Source organism: Macaca fascicularis, chromosome 8 (genome assembly GCF_037993035.2).
Source record: "Macaca fascicularis isolate 582-1 chromosome 8, T2T-MFA8v1.1".
NCBI classification, from domain to species: domain Eukaryota; kingdom Metazoa; phylum Chordata; class Mammalia; order Primates; family Cercopithecidae; genus Macaca; species Macaca fascicularis.
In genome coordinates, this window is record NC_088382.1 from 46,307,082 (window position 1) to 46,331,739 (window position 24,658).

Here is a 24,658-nt window from a genome sequence, read left to right on the forward strand (position 1 = left end):
ATGAGTCATCACATTTCCTATCAGCCTAGATGTCTCTTCATGCAAGAAAGGGGAAGAAAAGCAGAAAGGAAATGCTGGGGCAGACAGGACCCTGGGACGACAAGCACCTGTGAGTGGCTGAGATCTTTCTGTGGTGCAATTTCAACCATAATCTTAGGGGAATTCACTGAGCTCCAACTACAGGTAAAGCTCACGCTAGGTCCCAACAAGTTTGTTCTGACTCATGGAGTTCTCCAGTTAATCAAGGCTTAACCTTGTTAGAAAACTTTCTGCAATATGAATCCTCATTTCTCTCTTAATGAGTGCAGCTTGGAGAGAACAGAAGTTTGTTTTTGTTTTTGTTTTTCTGACTCCAGGGCTTCCAGTGCCTTTTCTGAGTTCAGTGATCATCCAGGACTAGAGACTAGATGTCAGAGAATGAGAGGAATGGATACCACCTGGATATTTTCACATTTATTTAAATATTCTTATTGCAAAGCATGGTGGATCACCTCCCGGGTTCACGCCATTCTCCTGCCTCAACCTCCCGAGTAGCTGGGACTACAGGTGCCCACCACCACGCCCAGCTCATTTTTTGTATTTTTAGTAGAGACGGGGTTTCACTGTGTTAGCCAGGATGGTCTCCATCTCCTGACCTTGTGATCTGCCCACCTCGGCCTCCCAAAGTGCTGGGATTACAGGTGTGAGCCACGGCGCCCGGCCATGTCAGTGGGTTTCTAATTAATTGAGCCTCTGACCAGATATCAGTGTTGGTTAAAGAGGAGTTAGAACTGAAGAAAGACCAGGCGTGGTGGCTCATGCCTATAATCCCAGCACTTTGGGAGGCCAAGGCGGGCAGATCCCTTGAGCTCAGGAGTTCAAGACCAGCCTGGGCAACATGGTGAAACCCTGTCTCTACAAAAAATACACAAAACAGTTAGCTGGGCATGGTGGCATGCACTTGTAGTTCCACCTACTTGAGAGGCTGAGGTGGGAGGATCACCCAAGCCCAGGAGTTCAAGGCTGCAGACAGCCTTGATCACATCACTGCACTCCAGACTGGGTGACAGAATGAGACCCTTTCTCAAAAAAAAAAAAAAAAAAGCCACTCTAGAGGAGGAGTCCTTTGGAATACGCCAAAAGTCAGTGCTTGCTCCATTCTAGGAGTAGGCGAACTGCATGCCACTATACCAAGGGTGCAGAGCAGGAGGATGGGGGTTTTCATGTCCGGAGGTTGCAGAAGAGCTCCCCAGAGGCAAGGAATGCAGGAGAGAGAATATGGACTCTGGAGTCAGACAAACCCAGAGCTGGACTCTGGTCCTGAGACTCACCTGGGGGACATTGGGCAAGTCGCTGAAGCTACCTCAGTCTGTCCTCATCAGAAAAATGTGATTAAATTTAGTAATAGAAATCATTGAATCTCTCTCTACCAGTTTTGCATGTAATTGTTATTCACTCTCTTGCCAGTTCAAATAGATAACACAATATTTAAGTAAATGTTGGAGCCTCAGCTTGTAAGAAGGATACAGTTTAAGTGCTTATAAAGAAAATACATTCTCCATTCAAAGAAAACATTTAAACTGTGCCCCCATCATCAGAAAAATGCTTGAGATTTGTCATTGAATTTACAGGTTTTCATCCTGCTCCAAACTCTTTTTGAAAATTGCAAAGATCAGGCCAGGTACAGTGGCTCAAGCCTGTAATCCCAGCACTTTGGGAGGCTGAGGCCTGAGGATCACTTGAGGTCAGGAGTTTGAAACCAGCCTGACCAACATGGTGAAACTCCGTTGCTATTAAAAATACAAACATTAGCCGGGTGTGGTGGCACTCGCCTGTAATCCTGGCTACTCGGGAGGCTGAGGCAGGAGAATCGCTTGAACCCAGGAGGTGGAAGCTGCAGTGAGCTGAGACCGTGCCATTGCACTCCAGCCTGGTGACAAAGTGAGACTCCATCTCAAAAGAAAAGAAAATTGCAGAGATGGAAGTTAAAAGCAAACCCATGTATAGGGAGAAAATAAATATGTTTTCAAAAAATAAATTTAAAAAACCAAAAATTTAAAGACATTCTGTCGTTTCCTGATGTTACCTGATACTGCTTCATGTTCACATTCCAGCAATTATTTTTTGTTCAGCTATATTGTTTAAACAGTCTAAACTTTAGAGTGCTGTCCAAGGTTTAGTGATGTGGAAAGGATAAAGGGAAGTGGAGGGATACATGCAACCCTGGACAGAAAGAGGCTGATTAATATTGGAAGAGCTTTGGTGTCTCCTGCCCCTTATTTCCCTCTTCACATTACCCCTCATTCCTCGTAGCCATTTTTAAAGGGAAATAAGCAGCAGCAGTGGATCTTAACTTTTTCAGGTCCATGAGTCAGACTGAAACTATGGATCTTGCCAGGCATGGTGCCTCACACCTGTAATCACAGCACTTTGGGAGGCTGAGGTGGGCGGATCTCCTGAGGTCAGGAGTTCAAGACCAGCCTGGCCAACATAGTGAAACCCTGGCTCTACTAGAAATACAAAAAAATTAGCCAAGTATGGTGGTGTGCACCTGTAGTCCCAGCTAATCAGAGGGCTAAGGCAGGAGAATCACTTGAACCCAGGAGGTGAAGGTTGCAGTGAGCCGAGATCACGCCACTATACTCCAGACTAGGTGACAGAATGAGACTCTGTCTCAAAAAAAAAAAAAAAGAAAGAAGCTATGGATCCTATACTTCCCCATATACATATGCAGATTAAACAGAATTTTGCATATGACTTCTGGGAAGTCTCAAAAAAAAAAAAAAAGAAAGACGCTATGGATCCTATACCTCCCCATATACATATGCAGATTAAACAGAATTTTGCATATGACTTCTGGGAACTCACAGATTCATAAAAAAACCAACCATAGTTGGTTTCATAGTTTCCCCCAGTATCTGTTCCCAGTCACTCTATACCATCCCTTTTAAAAAATCATACATTCTTGGGGCCAGGCACAGTGGCTCACACCTGTAATCACAGCACTCTGGGAGGCTGAGGCAGGCGGATCACGAGGTCAGGAGATTGAGACCATCCTGGCTAACACGGTGAAACCCCATCTCTACTAAAAAATACAAAAAAAATGAGCTGGGCGTGGTGGCGGGTGCCTGTAGTCCCAGCTACTTGGGAGGCTGAGGCAGGAGAATGGCGTGAACCTAGGAAGCAGAGCTAGCAGTGAGCTGAGATCGTGCCACTGCACTCCAGCCTGGGCAACAGAGTGAGACTCCGTCAAAAAAAAAAAAAAATCATACGTTCTTGGCTGGGTGTGGTGGTGTGTGCCTGTAGTCCCAGTTACTTGGGAGGCTGAGATGAGAGGATCGCTGAGCCCAGGAGGCCAAGGCTGCAGTGAGTTGTGATTGTATCACTGTACCCCAGTCTGGGCAACAGAGTGAGATGAGACCTGGCATCAAAAAATAGTAATAATAATAAATAAACAATACATTCTAAAGAGCTAATGTATTAGGAAACTGATAGACTTCAGGGAATAATTGTTGGGTTTCTTTTTCTGTTTTATTTATAGAAGCTCATTTCAATTTAGAGGTTTTCTGAAATAAAAAAAAAGAGGTTGATACTGTTTAATACAAAACTTTTTTCTTTTTTCTTTCTCTTTTTATTTTTATTTTTATTTTTTTTGAGACGGAGTCTCATCTGTCATCCCAGGCTGGAGTGCAGTGGTGCGATCTCGGCTCACTGCAACCTCCACCTCCCAGGTTCAAGTGATTCTCCTGCCTCAGCCTCCTGAGTAGCTGGGACTACAGGCACCTGCCACCACGCCTGGCTAATTTTTGTTTTAGTACAGACAGGGTTTCACCATGTTGGCCAGGCTGGTCTCAAACTCCTGACCTCGTGATCCGCCCACCTTGGCCTCCCAAAGTGCTGGGATCACAGGGGTGAGGCACCGCGCCTAGCCGAAACTTTTATTATAAAAATTATTTCAAGCTTCCCCTCCACCCCCATTTGCTAAATTAAATCCAGTGCTTCATTCTGCTCTGAAAATAAAGATGATTTGATATGGTTCCACAAAATTGGCTATGCTCTTGTTTGAAGTTTGAGGGTTTTTTGGCATAGAAACTGCACAAATGAACATTTTTGTTGACCTTTCTCCAACTGTCAGTTCTCTTTAAACTCAAAATGAGAACATTCTTTAGTTGTCCATAAAGAAATATAAAGGAAATAGCCCTTTAAACATGTATTATTTATAACTCCACTGCAGCAAAAAACATCATCAATAATTTAATGATCCCATCTGCTTTTTTAAAATATCCACTGTCATTAACTCTCACATGTTCTACATCCCTAGTCGGTAGTATTTCACATCCACCACTCTTGACATGTCCAAATCACGCAGGGAAAATGAAACAGCAGTAGGGTAAGTATTCAAATTAAATGCTAATTTTAAACCACAAAGAAACATTTAATAAATCGCTAATTATAAGGAAGGCTCAAATTAACTCTACAATGCCCAGCTTTTGTCCATCAAAATTTTAAGAAAAAAAGAGAGGCTTAGAACCTGGGATGGTGTCAAGCAGTGAAAGTTAAAACTGTTGAAAATGTTGACACATTGAATAATAATTAGAGCTTCCTCTGAGCACGTCCTATGTGTCAATCACCATGCCAGGGTCTCTAAATTATCTATTTTAATCTTCACAGCAGCTCTATAAAGCAAGACCCGATTTTGCAGGTTAGGAGTTGGACACTCAGGGAGGCAAGGTGACTCGCTTAAATGTCCATCGCAGCTGATGAGTGGCTGAATTGGAATTCCAATCCAGGTCCGTCTATATCAAAGCTATGCTTTAACCTTAAGGTGATCCAAAAGTGCTGTTTAATCCATAAATACTTTATAAGTTCAATATATTTCTAGAAAGCTGTTACTGACATGGGCCATGGTTAGCTCCACCTGCGTCATTATTCACCACTGATCCCCTTGTTCCACTCCACAAGGTGAGGAAGCCAAGACTAATTAATACAGGGAGTTGAAACAACGGACATAATGCCAGACAGAAGTGGGAGCTGGGGAGAGTGCCCTCTTAGGCCACAAACTAATATCAGGCAAGTTTCCAACCCTGGGAGAGTGGCCAATGACAGCCACACCCATCCAGGTTGTGCTCTTGCTAGCTGTGCTATGAACATCTCCAAGCTAAGAGCTGGTGGAGAGCACATGGGCCACACACCTCCAGCCAGAATGATTCCTGTACAGACCTTTGAGAGCCCTCTATCAGTAATAACCTTCTATTATTTCCCTCCAACCTTTAATGATCATCTCTGGGCCTTTCAAGGTAGAAGGAAATGTGCCTAAATTTTAAGTCCCTTAAAACAATTCAGTTATCACTGTCCTAGAACACAGCAGTTATTATAATAAAATTTATTCTACTGTAGTAGACTCAGCTCTGTGATTGTAAATGAAAATAACAATACCAATGTGTTTGTTTCCTAGGACCACTATAACGAATTACCACCAACTTGGTGACTTCATAGAGCAAAGAGTCATTCTTTCACAGTTCTGAGGCTAAAAGTCTTTTTTTTTCCTTTGAGATGGAGTCTTGCTCTGTTGCCCAGGCTGGAGTGCAGTAGCGCAATCTTGGCTCACTGCAGCCTCTGCCTCCCAGGTTCAAGTGATTCTCCTGCCTCAGCCTCCCGAATAACTGGGATTATAGGCATGCACCACCACGTCCAGTTAATTTTTGTATTTGTAGTAGAGACAGGGTTTCACCATGTTGGCCAGGCTGGTCTTGAACTCCTGACCTCCCACAGCACTGGGATTACAGGCATGGGCCACCACGCCTGGCTGAGGCTAAAAGTCTTAAATCAAGGTGCTAGGGCAAGGCCACACTCCCTGTGGAGGCTCTAGGGGAGGATCCTTCCCTGCTTCTTCCAGCTCCTGGCTGGAATCGCCCCAGCCTCTGACTTTGTGGTTGCACGGCTTTCTCTGTGCCTGTGCCTTCTCCTCTTCTGTCTCTTACAAGCAAGCTGGTTATTCTGGGACCTCCCAGGTAATCTTGGTTAATCTCATCTCTAGATTCTTAATTAAATTACATTCGCAAAGACCCTTTTTCTAAAGAAGGTCACATTCACAGGTACCAGGGCTTAGGACGTGAGCGTATTTTTTTGGAGGGCCACCCTTCAGCTCACTACACCACGTCCCACGATTGTGGTGAGGATTTAATTAGAATACGTAACTAACAGCAGCTACTGAAATACATGGGGTAATGCACATTAATTTTCTTCTTCCAGAGAACAACATTTTGATGGGTATAATGACAGGCTTTTGGAGCCAGTAGGAAGACCCAGAAACTATGACTGCTTTTACAGAAAAATTATACTGGTCGGGCACGGTGGCTCACGCCTGTAATCCCAGCACTTTGGGAGGCCGAGGCGGGCGAATCACGAGGTCAGGAGATGGAGACCATCCTGGCTAACACGGTGAAACCCTATCTCTACTAAAAATACAAAAAATGAGCTGGGCGTGGTGGTAGGCGCCTGTAGTCCCAGCTACTCGGGAGGCTGAGGCAGGAGAATGGCGTGAACCCGGGAGGCGGAGCTTACAGTGAGCCGAGATTGCGCCACTGCACTACCTGCCTGGGTGACAGAGTGAGACTCTGCCTCAAAAAACAAAAACAAAAACAAAACAACCAAAAAAAGTAAAAATTATACCAATTTCTTGTTCATTTCAAGAAAAAAAAACCTGAAAATCTGTAGATATGACGGTTCTTAATTAGCAGTTCTCAAATTTTAATGCGCATCAGAATCAAGGGTGCGGGCAATCTTATTTATTTTTTGAGATGGAGTTTCACTCTTGTTGCCCAGGCTGGAGTGCAATGGCAGGATCTTGGCTTACTGCAACCTCCGCCTCCTGGGTTCAAGCGATTTTCCTGCCTCAGCCTCCCAAGTAGCTGGGATTACAGGCATGCACCACCACGCCTGGCTAATTTTGTATTTTTAGTGGAGATGGGGTTTCTCCATGTTGGTCAGGCTGGTCTCGAACTCTCGACCTCAGGTGATCTGCCTGCCTTGGCCTCCCAAAGTGCTGGGATTACAGGCGTGAGCCACTGCGACCAGCCTTTTTTATTTTTTAACTTTCTGTAGAAACAGTCTCTCTCTGTCACCTGGGCTGGAATGCAGTGGCATGATTACAGCTCACTGCAGCCTCAAACTCCTGTACTCAAGCAATCCTCTCACCTCAGCCTCCCAAGTAGCTGAAGCTATAGGTGTGAGCCACCATGCCTGGATAATTTTTTTACTTTTTGTAGAAACAGTCTCAATATGTTGCCCAGGCTCGGTCTCGAACTCCTGACCTACAGTGATCCTCCTGTCCCAGCTTCCTATAGCACTGGCATTACAGGGGTAAGTCACCACACCCAGCTGGCCAATCTTAAAAGATCAGTTTACAGGCCCCATCCTTAGAAATTCTGATTCAGTGGATCTGGCGTGGGGACCCAGATTTAACTGCATTCTTTTTTTTTTTTTTTTTTTTTTTTTTTTGAGACAGAGTCTCGCTCTGTGCCCCAGGCTGGAGTGCAGTGGCGCAGTCTCGGCTCACTGCAAGCTCCGCCTCCCGGGTTCACGCCATTCTCCTGCCTCAGCCTCCTGAGTAGCTGCATTCTTTTAAAGCTTCAGAGTTGATCCTGATGCAGGTGGCCAGCACTACACATCTGAGGAGCACTCCTCCAGAGAGTTGCAGGAAGATGTCCATGCAGTTCACTTACAGTGTGGTTCTGTGATATTATAGAGTTAGACGTTTCTGGGACATCTGTGTCCCCATAAATTTGTATGTCACAAAGCAAAAATGTTAGAGATATTCCAAAGTTGCTATACAAGGTACAGTGTTTCACGTGAGAAAGCTAACTCAACATTAGAATAAACTCTACTATGTCCTGGGCACAGTGATAGATGCTGAAATAGTTACACAAAATGACATTTATTTTTTTCAGACACCCATGGATTTATAAAAACTGACCTCTTGTTAAGGCACGAAAAAGTCTCAACAAGCAACAAAAAATCTGTATCATATAGAATATTCTCTGTCCACAAAAAAGCAAAATTAAAAGTCAATTCCAAGATAATAACTCAAACTTCCCTTTGTTGCAGTTATTAAAATGTTGTATCAGTTTTCTATTTTTAAGACGCAGTTAAACTAATTATGGACAAAATAGGGCTTCGGTCTCTCCAGTCTGTGAATACAACTGGGATATTAATCACAAGGTTCTAACTGCACCAGTTCTAACCCCCTACAGTCATGCTGAATGCAGCCCTCTCCCAAAACTGCTCTGTTATTTAGGATTCTGTGAGAGTTTGACTCTGCCCCAGGCTTCCCTGCTACCTTGCTGGGCACAGCAGCCTTCCCAAATGCCAAAGCCACCCTGGAGTCTGAGTCAGTGGTAGAAGGATGAGAAATGGGGCTGGGAGGGGGATCCAGGCAGGGGTGCCAGAAAGAACCTATGCCCAGCCAGAAGACAACGGAGCAATATTTTTAAAGTACAAAAAAGAAAATAGAATTTTCTATTCCCAGCAAAAATTTGTTTTGCAAGCAGAAGTGGAATAAATATTTTTGCAGATATGTAAAAGCAGGAAAATGTCATCACCAGCAAACCTATACTATAAGAAATGTTTTAAAGCTACTCAAGGAGAAGAGAAAATACCAGATAAAAATGTGGATCTAAACAAAGAAATGAAGAGCTTAGTGAATGACAAATGTGTGTAAATATAAAAGATTTTTTTTTTAAATTTTAAAAATCTCAGCTGCAGGCAAAGCATGGTGGCTCACACCTGTGATCTCAGCACTTTGGGAGGCTGAGGTGGGTGGATCATTTGAGCCTAAGAGTTTGAGATCAGCCTGAGCAACACGGCAAATCCCCATCTCCAAAAAAACAAAAAAAATCTCAGCTGGGAGCAGTGGCTCATGTATGTAATCCCAGCACTTTAGGAGGCTGAGGCAGGAGGATAGCTTGAGCCCAGGAAGTCAAGGCTGCAGGGAGCCATGTTCGCAACACCACTCCAGCCTTGGTGACAGAGCAAGACCATGTCTGAAAATAAATAAATAAATAAATAAATACAATACAATAGAATACAATAAAAATCTCTTAATGTTAAATGTACTGTGGGGTTAGAAAATATGTATGATAATAATAGCACAAAGGTCAGGAGAGGAAAAATGGGAGTCTATTGTTATAATGTTCTTACACTACATGTAAAATGGTGTACTTGAAGATAGACTGTGATCTGTTAAAGGTGTATACTATAAATCCTAAGGCAACCACTAGACCTACATAACAAAAAATGCATAGCTTTGTGTTCACAAGAAGTAGCAAAAAAGCAAAGAAAAACATAGCTAATAAGCTGAGAAAAGAGATAAAATGGAATAATAAAAGATATTTATTTAACACAAAACAAAGGGGAAAAGGAGAGCAAGCAAACAAAAAATAGGAAAAAGTAGTAAAATGGATATTTTAAGAACTCATTAAATGCAAACGGGGTCATGCGCCGGTGACTCATGTCTGTAATCCCAGCACTTTGGGAGGCCAAGGTGGGTGAATCACCTGAGGTCAGGAGTTTGAGACCAGCCTGGCCAACATGGTGAAACACTGTCTCTACTAAAAATACAAAACATTAGTGGTGTGGTGGCGGATGCCTGTAATCCCAGCTACTCAGGAGGCTGAGGCAGGAGAATTGTTTAAACCTGGGAGGCGGAGGTTGCAGTGAGCAGAGGTCTCACCATTGCACTCCAGCCTGGGCAACAGGAGAGAAACTCCTTCTCAAAAAAAAAAAAAAAAAATGTAAATGGATAAAACACATCAATTAAAAGAGAGTAAACATTTGTTAGAATTAGCCAGTGAAGCGATTTGATCCTGGTCTGTTCTTTGTTGGAAGCTTTTAGATTACCAACTGCCCTGATTCATTTTGTGATGCTATAATAGAATATCACAGGCTGGGTAATTGATAAGGAAAATAAATGTATTTCTTACAGTTCTTGAGGCTGGTAAGTCCAAGGATGAGGGGCTGACATCTAGCAAGAGCCTTCATGTTGTGTCATACGGTGGCAGAAGGCAAAAAGAGCAAGAGGGCAGGGGAGAGAGAGCAAGAGTGGGTCAAATTTGATTCTATTACAGTCGTCTCTGGCAATAACTAACCCAATCTTGTAATAATGACATTAACCTATTCATGAGGCATCAGTAACCTGATCACCACCTATTAGGCTCTACCTCTCAACACTGTTGCATTGGGGATTAACTTTTGAACACATGAACTTTAGGGGACATATTCAAAACATAGCACTTAATCTTTTAGTTCTTATAGGTCTATTTGTGTCTGTCTAGTAAGTTGTCATTTCAACTAAGTCATCTACTTTTTGGCATACAGGCATTCAAAATATTCCATTTTAGTTATGTAAGATCAGTAGAGACTGTTTTCCTCTTTCATTCTTGATTTTAGTAATTGCATTCTTCTCTTTTCTTCTTGGTCAGTCTAGCTAAAAGTTGGCCAATTTTGTTGATTGTTTTCAAAGCCCAAACTTTTGGTTTCATTGATTATTTTCCTTTTTTTTCCTATTCTGTATTTTATTAATTTCTGCCTTAATCTGTGTTGTTTCCTTCTGCTTGCCTTGGGCTTTTACAGTTTCTAAAGTAGAAGAGAAGACTAGGCTATTAGTTTGAGGTCTTTTCTTTTTTCTTTTTTCTTTTTGAGAAGGAGTCTCGCTCTCGTCGCCCAGGCTAGAGTACAGTGGTGCCCTTGGCTCACTGCAACTTCTGCCTCCCAGGTTCAAGCAATTCTCCTGCCTCAGCCTCCTGAGTAGCTGGGATTACAGGCACCTGCCACCATGCCTGGCTAATTTTTGTACTTTTAGTAGAGACAGAGTTTCACCACGTTGGCCAGGCTGGTCTCAAACGCCTGACCTCAGGCAATCCACCTACCTTGGCCTCCTAAAGTACTGGGATTACAGGCATGAGCCGCTGTGCCCAATCATCTTTTCTTCTTTTTATAATATAGGTACTTACAGCTATAAATTTCTCTCTATGAACTGCTTTGACTGCATCCTGTAAGTTTTTATAAGTTGTAGTTTTATTTTCTCTTATCTCAAAGCATTTTCTAATTTCTCTTTTGATTTCTTCTTTGACCCATTGATTATTTAGGAGTGTGTTGATTAATTTCCACATATTCATGAATTTCCCAGAGTATCTTCTGTTATTCATTTCTAATTTAATTCCATTGTGATGAGAGAATAATATGCTTATTCCCAGCCTGGAAATATAGCAAAATCCCACCTTCACAAAAATAAGCCAGGAATGGAAGTGCTTACTTGTAGCCCCAGTTACTCAGGTGGCTGAGGTAGGAGGATCACTTGAGCCCGGGAGTTCAAGTTTTTAGTAAGCCATGATCATGCCACTGCACTCCAGCCTGGGCAACAGATTGAGACCTCAACTCTATAAACAAACAAATTAATTAATAAATTTATTGAGACTTTTTCATGGCCTAGTATACGGTCTCTTCTGGAGAATGTTCTGTGCACACTTGAGAAAAATTTATATTCTGATGCTTTTGAGTGGGAAGTACTATAGACGTCTGTTAAGTCTCATTGGTTTATATTGCTCAAGTCTTTTATTTCCTTACTGTTCTTCTGCCTTGTTGTTCTAACCATTATTGAAAGTAAGGCATTGAGGCCGGGCACAGGGGCTCATGCCTGTAATCCCAGCACTTTGGGAAGCCAAGGCGGGTGGATCATGAGGTCAGGAGATCAAGACCACCCTGGCCAACATGGTGAAATCCCGTCTCTAGTAAAAATACAAAAATTAGCTGGGCATAGTGGCGTGTGCCTGTAGTCCCAGCTAGTCAGGAGGCTGAGGCAGCAGAATTGCTTGAACCTGGGAGGTAGAGGCTGCAGTGAGCTGACATTGCGCCACTGCACTCCAACCTGGGCAACAGAGCGAGACTCCATCTCAAAAAAAGTAAAACATTGAAATCTCCAACTATTGTTAATTGTCCGTTTCTCCCTTCACTTCTAATTGGTTTTGCTTCATGTATTTTGGTGCTCTGTTATAAGGTGTATATGTGGTCATAACTGTTATTTTTCCTGATGAATTGGCAAGTTTATGTTTATAAAATATCCCACTTTAGCTGAATTAACATTTTTGTTTTAAAGTATAGTTTGTCTGATATTAGTATAGTCACTCAAGCTCTGTTTTGATCCTTTATTGCATAATGTATCTTTTCTATTCTTTTACTTTCAATCTATTTATATCTTTGAATCTGAAGTATGGCTCCTGTAGACAGTATATAGTTAGATTATGTTTTTAAATCCAGTCTCACAATATCTGCCTTTTATTGAATTATTTAATCCATTCACATTTACTGGTATTATTGATATGGTTGGATTTACATCTGCCATTTTGTTTTTTGTTGTCTGTGTCTCATATCCCTTTTGCTCCTTTGTTTCTCCTTTATAGTCTTTATTTTTCCAGATAATTTTTCCAGAACACTTTTTTTTTTTTTTTTTTTTTTTTTTGAGATGGAATCTCGCACTGTCACCCAGGCTGGAGTGCAGTGGTGCAATCTTGACTCATTGCAACCTCCACCTCCTAGGTTCAAGTGATTTTCCTGCCTCAGCCTCCCTAGTAGCTGGGATTATAGGCATGCACCACCATGCCCAGTTAATTTTTTGTGTTTTTAGTAGAGACGGAGTTTCACCATGTTGACCAGGCTGGTCTCAAACTCCTGACTTCGTGATCCACCCACCTCAGCTTCCCAGAGTGCTGGAATTACAGGCATGAGCCACCGTGCCCGGCCTCTAGTGTATTTTTAATGAATTTTAAGCTACATTTTTCACTTATTTTCATTATAGTTGATCTAGGGCTTACAATATACATCTTATAATCTATCTACTTCAGAGCCTTAACTAGCTTATTTCAAGTGAGATACAGAAACTTCACTTCTAAGCTCTGTTCCTTTCTCCTCCTCAGTTATAAAAACACCTTTATTGAGATATCTTTTATATTTTATTTTATTTTATTTTTATTTTTATTTTATTTTATTTTTTTTTGAGACGGAGTCTCGCTCTGTCGCCCAGGCTGAAGTGCAGTGGCGCGATCTCGGCTCACTGCAAGCTCCGCCTCCTGGGTTTACGCCATTCTCCTGCCTCAGCCTCCTGAGTAGCTGGGACTACAGGCGCCCGCCACCGCGCCTGGCTAATTTTTTGTATTTTTTTTTTAGTAGAGACGGGGTTTCACCGTGGTCTCGATCTCCTGACCTTGTGATCCGCCCACCTCGGCTTATAAATGCACATGTCCAGTATAAATTAAATAATTTGATGATTTGGGACATATACATACACCCATGATACCGTCATCACAATCAAGGTAATAACCATATTCATCCTCTCCAAAAGCTTTCTTGTGTCCTTTTGTGGGGTTTTTCTTTCTTGTTAGTGTGTGTGTGTGTGTGTGTGTGTGTGTGTGTGTGTGTGTGTGTGTGTGTGGAACATTTAACAAGATCAATCCTCTTAGCAAAAAAAAAAATTTTTTTTTTTTTTTTGAGACAAAGTCTCGCTCCGTGGCCCAGGCTGGAGTGCAGTGGCGTGAACTTGGCTCACTGCAACCTCTGTCTCCCAGGTTCAAGAGATTCTCCTGCCTCAGCCTCCTGAGTAGCTGGGATTACAGGCACATGCCACCATGCCCAGCTAATTTTTGTATTTTTAGTAGAGACTGGGTTTTGCCATGTTGTCCAGGCTGGTCTTGAACTCCTGACCTCAAGTGATTCACCCGCCTTGGCCTCTCAAAGTGCTGCGATTACAGGCGTGAGCCACTACGCCTGGCCTCTTAGCAAAATTTTAAGAGCACAACATCATATTTTTAACTATGGGCACAATGTCATATAGCAAATATCTAGAACGTGTTCCTTCCCTTTTTACGTGCTATTATTGGTATGCATATGATGTCTATATATGTTACAAACCCAACAATGCATTATTATAATTATTATGTTATATAATGTTTTGTCTTTTATGGAAAACAAAAGGAGAAAGTGTACATTTACAGTTTGTTATACTAACCTTCTGATTTATCATTTCTGTTCCTCTCCATTTGTTCCTGTGATTCTAGTGCCCATCTGGAATCCTAGCCTTACTTTAGCACAGCTTTGTCCTCACCAGCCTTTGTGCTATTATTGTCAAATATATTATATTTCTATCTGTTACAGGACCAACAGTGCAATTATGTACATACATTTTTGCAACTGCTTTAAAAATCAGTTAAGAGAAGAAAAGGCTGTCTATTCCCCTTATCTCACAGTTAAGCTCTGGCTGGTCACTCACTCAGCCAGAATGACACCCAGATGTTAGCATGCACTAGTTGCAGGCTGATTCATCTATTGTTTTTGACAGTATAGTGGGGCAAAAGTTGCTCTATGGTATGATTTAATTAAATTAAAGTCAGGGTGGTGCCAGGCTTTGTAGCTTGCTTTGACCCTAGGAGGGGCCTTCTTAGCTCGTTCTTTCCCTGGTTCTTCCTGGTAAACTTCTAGCTGATCTGTTTCATTTCCTCTTAGTTGCTTATCATGTAAATCTCTAGTGGTTTGGACAATGCTCTTAGATACTTGTAATAAGCTCTGTTGCAAATAAAGGCGATGTTTTTAGGAAGAGCTGCATAGCTATCTGCTAGAAACTGCCCCTCTTGAGACAAAGCAGGGACTCTTCTTAGGGGCCTACCGAGACCTCCCCATCCAAGACATGAAAATAAAGAAAAAATCTTGAGCCCCTTCAAAGAAATTTCCAGGCACGTAGCTAGCATTAAAAGTAAATAAACAACTCAATAAGCTAAGAGATAGTAATAACTTAAATAATACTTTCCCAAGTTACAGTCACAAGGTGTTCTGGTTCCTTGTAAAAACTAAAGATAGCAGTGGCTTACACCTGTAATCCCAGCACTCTGGGAGGCCAAGGCAGCAGATCATGAGGTCAGGAGTTTGAGACCAGCCTGCTGGCCAACATAGTGAATCCCAGTCTCTACTAAAAATACGAAAAAGAAAAAAAAATTAGCCAGGAGTGGTGGTGGGTGCCTGTAATCCTAGCTACTCAGGAGACTGAGGCAGAAGAATTGCTTGAACCTGGGAGGCGGAAGTTTCAGTGAACTGAGATCGCACCACTGCACACCAGCCCGGGAGACAATGTGAGACTCCATCTTCAAACAAACAAACAAACAGAAAACTAAAAGATAACATGTTAAGATATGCTCTTGTTTTCTGAATACTGTATCCCCATCAGATGAAAAATGCTACCCCACTGTCATGTGGATTTGAGATAAGGGGTGAATGAGAACTAAACCCAGACTCCGTTCTTTGTCGTAAGTTTTTTCCTGAGGGAACTGGAGAGCGTCATACCTTCAGGCCACACCTTAACATTCCTTTCTCCTGACCCCAAGTTTTAGACAACTCAGGAAAAAAATTTTTTTGTGTGTTTTTTTGAGACAGAGTCTCACTCTGTTGCCCAGGCTGGAGTGCAACAGTGGGATCTCGGCTCACTGCAACCTCTGCCTTCCATGTTCAAGTGATTCTCCTGCCTCAGCCTCCTCAGGCACGCACCACCACACCCAGCTAATTTTTGTATTTTTAGTAGAGACAGGGTTTCACCATGTTGGTCAGGTTGGTCTCAAACTCTTGACCTCATGATCTGCCCACCTCGGCCTCCCAAAGTGCTGGGATTACAGGTGTGAGCCACCATGCCGGGCCTAAAGTATCTTCAGCAACACCCCACTTCTGGTACCAATTTACTGTATTTGTCTGTTTCCATGTTGCTGATAAAGACATACCCGAGACTGGGAAGAAAAAGAGATTTAATTGTACTTACAGTTCCACGTGGCTGGAGAGGCCTCAGAATCATGGTGGGAGGTGAAAAGCACTTCTTACATGGCAGTGGCAATGAACAAGAAGCAAAAGCAGACACCCCTGATAAACCCATCAGATCTCGTGAGTCTTACTTGCTATTATGAGAATAGCACAGAAAAGACTGATCCCCATGGTTCAATTACCTCTCCCTTGCACAACATGTCAGAATTCTGGGAGATACAATTCAAGTCAAGACTGAGATGAGGACACAGCCAAACCATATCACTAAGCTAACAAATTTGGTCTTGGGGTAACAGGGAACCACTGAAAGGTTTGAACAAAGAAAAAACATGATGGAAACTGAACTTTAAGAACTAACCTCCACCTTGCACTGTGTTTATTTTGAAGTATCAAGCTTTTGGTTTTTAATTATTTATTTATTTTGAGACGGAGTCTCACTCTGTCATCAGGCTGGAGTGCAGTGGTGCAATCTTGGCTCACTGTGACCTCCACCTCCCAGGTTCAAGCGATTCTCCTGCCTTAGCTCCTGAATAGCTAGGACTACAGGCGCCCGCCAACATGCCCAGCTAATTTTTGTATTTTTAGTAGAGATGGGGTTGCACCATGTTGGCCAGGATGGTCTCCATCTCTTGACCTCATGATCCACCCGCCTCAGCCTTCCAAAGTTCAGGGATTACAGGCGTGAGCCACCGCTCCCAGCCAATAATTTATTTTATAAGTATTTTCTCTAGAAGGAAATGAAAAAATTCCTGAAAAGATATAACCTCCCAAGATTAAAGGCTAAGCACAGTAGCTCTCACTTGTAATCCCAGTACTTTGGGAGGTTGAGGCAGGAGGACTACTTGAGGCCAGGACTTCAAGACCAGCCTGAGGCAACACAGTGAGACCCTGTTTCTACCAAAAAATTGAAAAAGAAAGACTAGTCAGGAGTAGTGGCACATTACTGCAGTCCCAGCTGCAGTAATTGAGCCCAGGAGGTTGAGGCTGCAGTAGCTATGACTGCACCACTGCATTTCAGCCTGGCTGACGGAGTGAGATCCTGTCTCAAAAACTAATTTGAAAAGAAAAGATTGAACCAGGAAGAAAGAGAAATCCTCAACTGACCAATAACAAGTAGTGAAATTGAATCAGCAATTTAGAATCTCCCAACAACAAAAAGCCCAGATGGATTCACAGCTGAATTCTACCATACATACAAAGAACTGGTACCAATCCTATTGAAACTGTTCCCAAAAATCAAGCGGAAGGGAATCCTCCTTAACTCATTTTATGAAGCCAGCATCATCCTGATACCAAAGCCAGACAAGGACACAATAGAAAAAGAAAGCTACAGGCCAGTATCCCTCATGAACACAGAAGCAAAAATTCTAAACAAAATACTAGCAAAGTGAATCCAACAGTACATAAAAAAGATAATATACCATCATTAAGAGGATTTTATTCCAGGGAGGCAAAAATATTTCACCACAAGCAAATCAATAAATATGATTCACCATATAAGCAGAATTAAAAACAAAAACCATACGATCATCTCAATAAAGAAAAAAATGATAAAATTCAGCATCCGTTCATGATAAAATCTTAAATTAGGCATAAAAGTAACATACCTCAAAATAATAAAAGCCATATACAACAAACCCACAGTCCATATTATACTGAATGGGGAAAAGTTGAAAGCATTCCCCCTAAGAACTGGAACAAGACAAGAATGCCCACTTTCACCATTCCTATTCAACACAGTACTGGAAGTCCTAGCCAGAGTAATTAGGCAAGAGAAAAAAATATGCATCCAAATTGGAAAAGAGGAAGTCAAATTATCTCTGTCGATGATAGAATCTTATACCCAGAACATTCTAAAGGTTCCTCCAAAAGACTCCTAAATTTGATGAATAAATTGTTTCAAGATATAAAATTAATGTATGAAAGTTAATTACAGTTCTATACATCAATAATAATCAAGCTGAGAACAAACTCAAGAAGTCAGTCTCAGTCAGTCTCATTTACAACAGCTATCAAAAATAAAACACCTAGGAATACATTTATCCAAGAAGGTGAAAGATCTCTACAAGGAAAACTACAAAACACTAAAGAAAGAAATTACAGATGACACAAATGAATGGAAAAACATCCCACCATCACGGATTAGAAAAATCAGTATCATTAAAACGACCATACTGCCCAAAGCAATCTACATATTCAATGCAATTCCTATTAGAATACCAATTATCATTTCTCATAGAATTAGAAAAAACAGGCCGGGCACAGTGGCTCATCCCTGTAATTCCAGCACTTTGCGAGGCTGAGGTGGGCGGATCACTGGAGGTCAGGAGTTTTGAGAGCAACCTGGCCAACGTGGTGAAACGCTGTCTTTACCAAAAATACAAAAATTAGCTGGGTATGATGGTGAGCGCCTGTAACCAGTTACTGGGGAGACTGAACGAGGAAGAACTGCTTGAACTTGGGAGGCAGAAGTTGCAGTGAGCTGAGATCATGCCACTGCACTCCTGCCTGGATAAGAGCCAGACTACGTCTCAAAAAAAAAAAAAAAAAAAAGAGAGAGAGGCTGGGCGCAGTGGCTCACGCCTATACTACTAACACTTTGAGAGGCCAAGGTGGGCAGATCACTTAAGGTCGGAAGTTCCAGACCAGCCTGACCAACATGGAGAAACCCTGTCTACTAAAAGTACAAATTTAGCCAAGAGCCATGGCACATGTCTATAACCCTAGCTATTTGGGAGGCTGAGCAGGAAAACTGCATCAACCAGGGAGACAGAGATTGCAGTGAGCGCCTGGCCAACAAGAGCTGAAGGAAGGAGGGAAGAAGGGAGAGAGAGGAAAGAGGGGAGAGAGGGAAAAAAGGGAGGGGAGAGAGAGAGGGAATGGAGGAAGCAATGGAGAGGAGGGAGGGAGGGAAGGAAAGGTGTCAGGAATTGGTGGGTTCTTGGTCTGGCGCACTTCAAGAATGAAGCCACAGACCCTGGCAATGACTATTACAGTTCTCAAAGAGAGTGTGTCCACAGTTTGTTTCTTCTGATGTTCAAGCATGTCTGGAGCTTCTTCCTTCTGGTAGGTTCCTGGTGTCACTGACAGGAGTGAAACTGCAGACCTTCGTAGTGTTACAGCTCTTAGAGGCTGCACGTCGGAGTTGTTCTCTTCCTGGTGGGTTCCTGGTCTTGCTGGTTTCAGGAGTGAAGCTACAGAGCGTGGTAATTATTAACAGCTCTCACATGTATTGTGGACCCAAAGAACCAGCATCAGCAACATTTATTGTAAAGAGCAAAAAAACAAAGCTTCCACAATGTAGAAAGGGACCCGAACAAATTGCCCCTGGGTGGGGGCGGGGAGGGGGTCCAGCAGCCTGCTTTTATTCCCTTATTTGACCCCACTCACTTCCTGCTGATTGGTCCATTTTAGAGAGAGCTGATTGGTCTATTTTACAGAGAACTGATTGGTCCATTTTACAGAGCGCTGATTGGTCCGTTTTGACAGAGTGCTGATTGGTGCATTTACGATCCCTTAGCTAGACATAAAGGTTCTCCAAGTGGCCACTATACTCACCAGCCCAGCTGGCTTCACCTAGTGGCTCCAGCACCCCCGCTGCAGGCTGAGCTGCACACCAGTCTGAAGCAGCACCTGCCCTCCTCTAGCCCTTGGGCAGTAGGTGGGACTGGGTGCCACGGAGCAGGAGGTGGTGCGGTAGGGGAGGCTCGGGCCGGTGGGAGCCCACCGCGGAGGTGGGGCTGGGACATGGTTGGCTGCAGGTCCCTAGCCCTGCCCACGGGGAGGCGGCTGAGGTCCAGTGAGAATTCAAGCCTGGTGCATGCAGGCTGGCAGTGCTGGGGGACCCTGCGCAGCCTCCGCAGCTGCTGGCCCTGGTGCTAAGCCCCTCACTGCCCTGGGCCAGGGGTCCGCCAGCCGCTCTGAGTGTGGGCCGCCGATCCCGCGCCCACTGGAACTCGCACTGGCCTGTGAGCACTGTGTGCAGCCCTGGTTCCCACGGGGGCCTCTCCCTCCGTGCCTCCCCGCAAGCAGAGGGAGCCAGCTCCAGCCTCCGCCAGCCCAGAGAGGGGCTCCCACAGTGCCAGTGGCAGGCTGAAGGGCTCCTCAAGCGCTGCCAGGGTGGATGCGGAGGCCGAGGAGGCGCAGAGAGTGAGGGCTGCTAGCACATTGTCACAGGAAGGGAGGGAGAGAGGGAGGGAGGGAGGAATTCCTAAAATTTGTGAGTCCAAAAAAGAGCCTGAATAGCCAAAGAAATCCTAAGCAAAAAGGACATATCTGGAGGCATCACATTACCTGACCTCAAATTATACCACAAGGTTGTAATAACCAAAACACCACAGTATAAAAATAGACACAAGGGTTGAGCGGTGTCTCACACCTGTAATCCCAGAACTTTGGGAGGCTGAGGCGGGTGGATCATGAGGTCAGGAGATTGAGACCATCCTGGCTAACACGGTGAAACCCCATCTCTACTAAATATAAAAAAAATTAGCTGGGCATGGTGGCAGGCGCCTGTAGTCCCAGCTATTCAGGAGGCTGAGGCAGGAGAATGGCGTGAACCCGGGGAATGGAGCTTGCAGTGAGCAGAGATTGCACCACTGCACTCCAGCCTGGGCGGCAGAGTGAGACGCCGTCTCAAAAAAAAAAAAAAAGAAAAGAAATAGACACATAGATCAATAGAACAAAATATAGAACCCAGAAATAAAGCCACATATTAATACCTACAGCCAACTGATCTTCAAGAAAATTGACAAAAACATACACTGGAGAAAGGACACCCTATTCAATAAGTAGTGCTGGGAAAATTGGATTTCCACGTGCAGAAGAATGAAACTGGACCCATACCTCTCACTATTTACAAAAATTAGCTGAGGATGGATTAAAGACTTAAATGTAAGACCTCAAACTAGAAAAATCCTAGAAGAAAATGTAGGGAGCCTGGTGCGGTGGCTCACACCTGTAATCCCAGCACTTTGGGAGACGGAGGCAGATCGTGAGACCAGGCTGGTCAACATCGTGAAACCCCATCTCTAGTAAAAATACAAGAATTAGCCAGGGGTGGTGACCAGCGCCTGTAATCCCAGCCACTCCGGAGGCTGAGGCAGAAGAATCACTTGAACTCGTCGTGAGGCAGAGGTTGCAGTGAACCAAGATCATGTCACTGCACTCCAGCCTGGGCGACAGACCAAGACTCCAGACAAATAAAAAACAAAAAAGGAGAAAGGAAAGAAGAAAAAGAAGGAAGGAAGGAAGGGAGAGAAAGAAAGAAACGGGCCTGGCACGGTGGCTCACTCCTGTAATCCCAGTACTTTGAGAGGCCGAGGCAGGCAGATCATGAGGTCAGGAGTTTGAGACCAGCCTAGCCAAAATAGTGAAACCCTGTCTCTATTAAAAATACGAAAGAACAGGCGCAGTGGCTCACGCCTGTAATCCCATCACTTTGGGAGGCTGAGGTGGGCGGATCATGAGGTCAGGAGATTGAGACCATCCTGGCTAACACTATGAAAACCCATCTCTACTAAAAATACACACACACACAAAAAAAGCCGGGCATGGTGGCCGGTGCCTGTAGTCCCAGCTTCTCGGGAGGCTGAGGCAGGAGAATGGCGTGAACCTGGGAGGTGGAGTTTGCAGTAAGCTGAGATTGTGCCACTGCACTCCAGCCTGGGAGACAAAGCGAGACTCGTCTCAAAAAGAAAAAAAAGAAAAAAAAAAACTGAGTATGGTGGCAAGTACCTGTAATCCCATCTACTTGGGAGGCTGGGGCAGGAGAATCGCTTGAACCCAGGAGGCAGAGGTTGCAGTAAGCAGAGATCACACCACTGCACTCCAGCCGGGGTGACAGGGGGAGACTCCATCTCAAAAAAAAAAAAAAAAAAAAGAAAATGTAGGGAAAACTCTTCCTGACATTAGCCTAGGCAAAGAATTTATAAGCTCAAAAGCAAATGCAACAAAAACAAAAAATAGACAAATGGGACTTAATGAAACTAAAAAGCTTCTGCACAGCAAAATAAATAATCAACAGAGTGAACAGACAACCTACAGAATGGAGAAAATATTTGCAAACTATGCATCCAACAAAGAACTGATATCCAGAATCTACAGGAAACTAAAACAAGTCAACAAGAAAAAAATAACCCCATTAAAAAATGGGCAATATCTGAAAGAAGACATGCAAGTAGCCAAGAAGCATATGAAAAAATGCCTAACATCACTAATTGTGAGAGAGATGCACCTTAAAACCACAATGAGATACTATCTCACACTAGTCAAAATGACTATTATTAAAAAGTCAAAAAATAACAGATGTTAGCAAGGATGCAGAGAAAAATGAATGCTTATACAATTTTGCTGGGAATGTAAATTACAACCTCTGTGGAAAAGAAAATAGATATTTCTCAAGGAACTAAAAATAGAACTACCATTTGATCCAGCAATCCCAATACTGAATGAAATACCGAGTGTCTAGCCAAAGAGAAAAAAAAAATCATTATATCAAAAAGAGATGCCTGTACTTACATGTTTATTGCAGCACTATTTGCAGGTGAAATAACTGAGAAACAGAAAGTGAAATACCACATATTCTCACTTAAAAGTGAGAGCTAAATAATGTGTACACATGGACATAAAGATTGGAATAACAGAAATAGGCAATGGAAACTCGGAAAGGTGGGAGGTTGGGAGAATAGTGAGGGATGAAAAATCACCTAATGGGTACAGGATACACTATTTGGGTGATGGTTGCACTTAAAGCCCAGACTTCATCAATATGTGGTATATTAATGTAACAAAACTGCACTTGTAACCCCTAAATCTATTTTTAATATTTATAAATATTTTCTTTTTGTTTTCTTTTTTTTTTTTTTTTTAGATGGAGTCTCACTCTGTCACCCAGGCTGGAGTGCAATGGCATGATCTTGGCTGACTGCAACCATCACATTCTGAGTTCAAGTGACTCTCCTGCCTCAGTCTCCCTAAGTAGCTGGGACTACAGGCATGTGCCACTATGCCCAGCTAATTTATATATATATATTTTGTTTGTTTGTTTTTGAGATGGGAGTCTCACTCTGTCACCCAGGCTGGAGTGTACTGGCAAGATCTCTGCTCAATGCAATCTCTGTGTCCCAGGTTCAAGAGATTCTCCTTCCCCAGCCTCCCGAGTAGCTGTGACTAAAGGCATGTGCCACCACGCCCTGCTAATTTTGTGTATTTTTAGTAGAGGCAGGGTTTCATCATGTTAGCCAGGATGGTCTCTATCTCTTGACCTTGTGATCTGCCTGCCTAGGCCTCCCAAAGTCCTGGGATTATAGACATAAGCCACCATGACCAGCCTAATGTATTTTCTTTAGAATATTTTGAAGAATTGAAGAGTATTGAAATGCATTAAATTAATCCACTCCAGACATCTGTTACCAAAACACCAAGGTTTGGTGAGGGCTTGCTGCTTGCTGCTTGCTGCACAGAAAGCCGATGATTCAGAGGACAAGTATTGCCAAGGAAGTGCAGTGGGATAATTTAGGAATCAGAGAGACCGAGGGGTTGAAGAGGGTACTTATTATTTATTATTTAGGTGCATCAGCCCAGTCAGATTAACATCCAAAAAGGCTGAGCCCTGAACAAAGAGTCCAGTTACCTTTTAAGCATTTTGTGGGGCAGGGGGAGATCTGTGCAGGGGGAAGCATATTACAGAAGCGAGAAACAAAGACAGTTATTCAATTGAGACATGCATTACATCATTTCTTAACTTTTCAAGGAAAAACATGTTTTACAACTTGAGTTTATCTACCTAGTGACCTTGCAGCTGCACAGCTAGAGAAGCAGGGTCTTCACAATGCCTGGGAAAGGGAGAGATAAGGCTCACTAGCCACAGAAAAACAGGCAGTTAATTTTTAAAGGACTTTAGCTCTTTCTCTTCCTCAGGGGGAATTGGGCTTTTTTTTTTTTTTACATACAATTGAGTTTTGGCGTATTCATTCTTTAATTTCTTTTAATTCCTTCTTCAGAAGAAGGCTTTAATTGGATATTGCACTGTGGAGATGTGAGCTCAATCTCAAATCCATCACCCTGACCAACTAAAACTAGGGGTTTCTATAGCAGGGAAGAAATGTAATAATGTGGAGGAAACTGGAAGTAGGGAGCCACAAGGAAGCAATCATGATGAATGGGAGGCCGGGCATCTCATTGTCTGAATATGGTGATCTGGTGAGTTTCAGTTCCGTGATACTTTTTTTGAGAGGCCTGAACATCCATTCCTGAGGAAGAAACTCAGATAAAACGAATATAAGCTTCAAGCTTTAAGACCAGAATATTTATCCAAAAAACTGTCTATGGGACTATTGAGCCAGTTTCACCTCCTACTTTTTTTTTTTTTTTTCAGATGGTGTCTCACTCTGTCACCCAGGCTGGAATGCAGTGGTGCAATCTGGGCTCACTGCAACCTCTGCCTCCCACCAGGTTCAAGTGATTCTCCTGCCTCAGCCTCCTGAGTAGCTGGGACTACAGGGGCATGCTACCATGCCCAGCTAATTTTTGTAGTTTTAGTAGAGACGGGGTTTCACCATGTTGGCCAGGATGGTCTCAATATGTCAATCTCATGATCTGCCTGCCTCAGCCTCCCAAAGTGCTGGGATTATAGGCATGAGCCACCGTGCCTGGCCCACGTCCTACTTCTTTTGTGCTTTTATTAATATTTTAAATTGGCACATAATAATTACACATATTTAGGGAGTACAGTGTGATATTCTGATACAAGTATACAATGTGTAATGATCAAATCGAGGTAATTAGAAAATTCTTTACCTCAAATATTTATCATTTTGGGGGGTTGGAAACT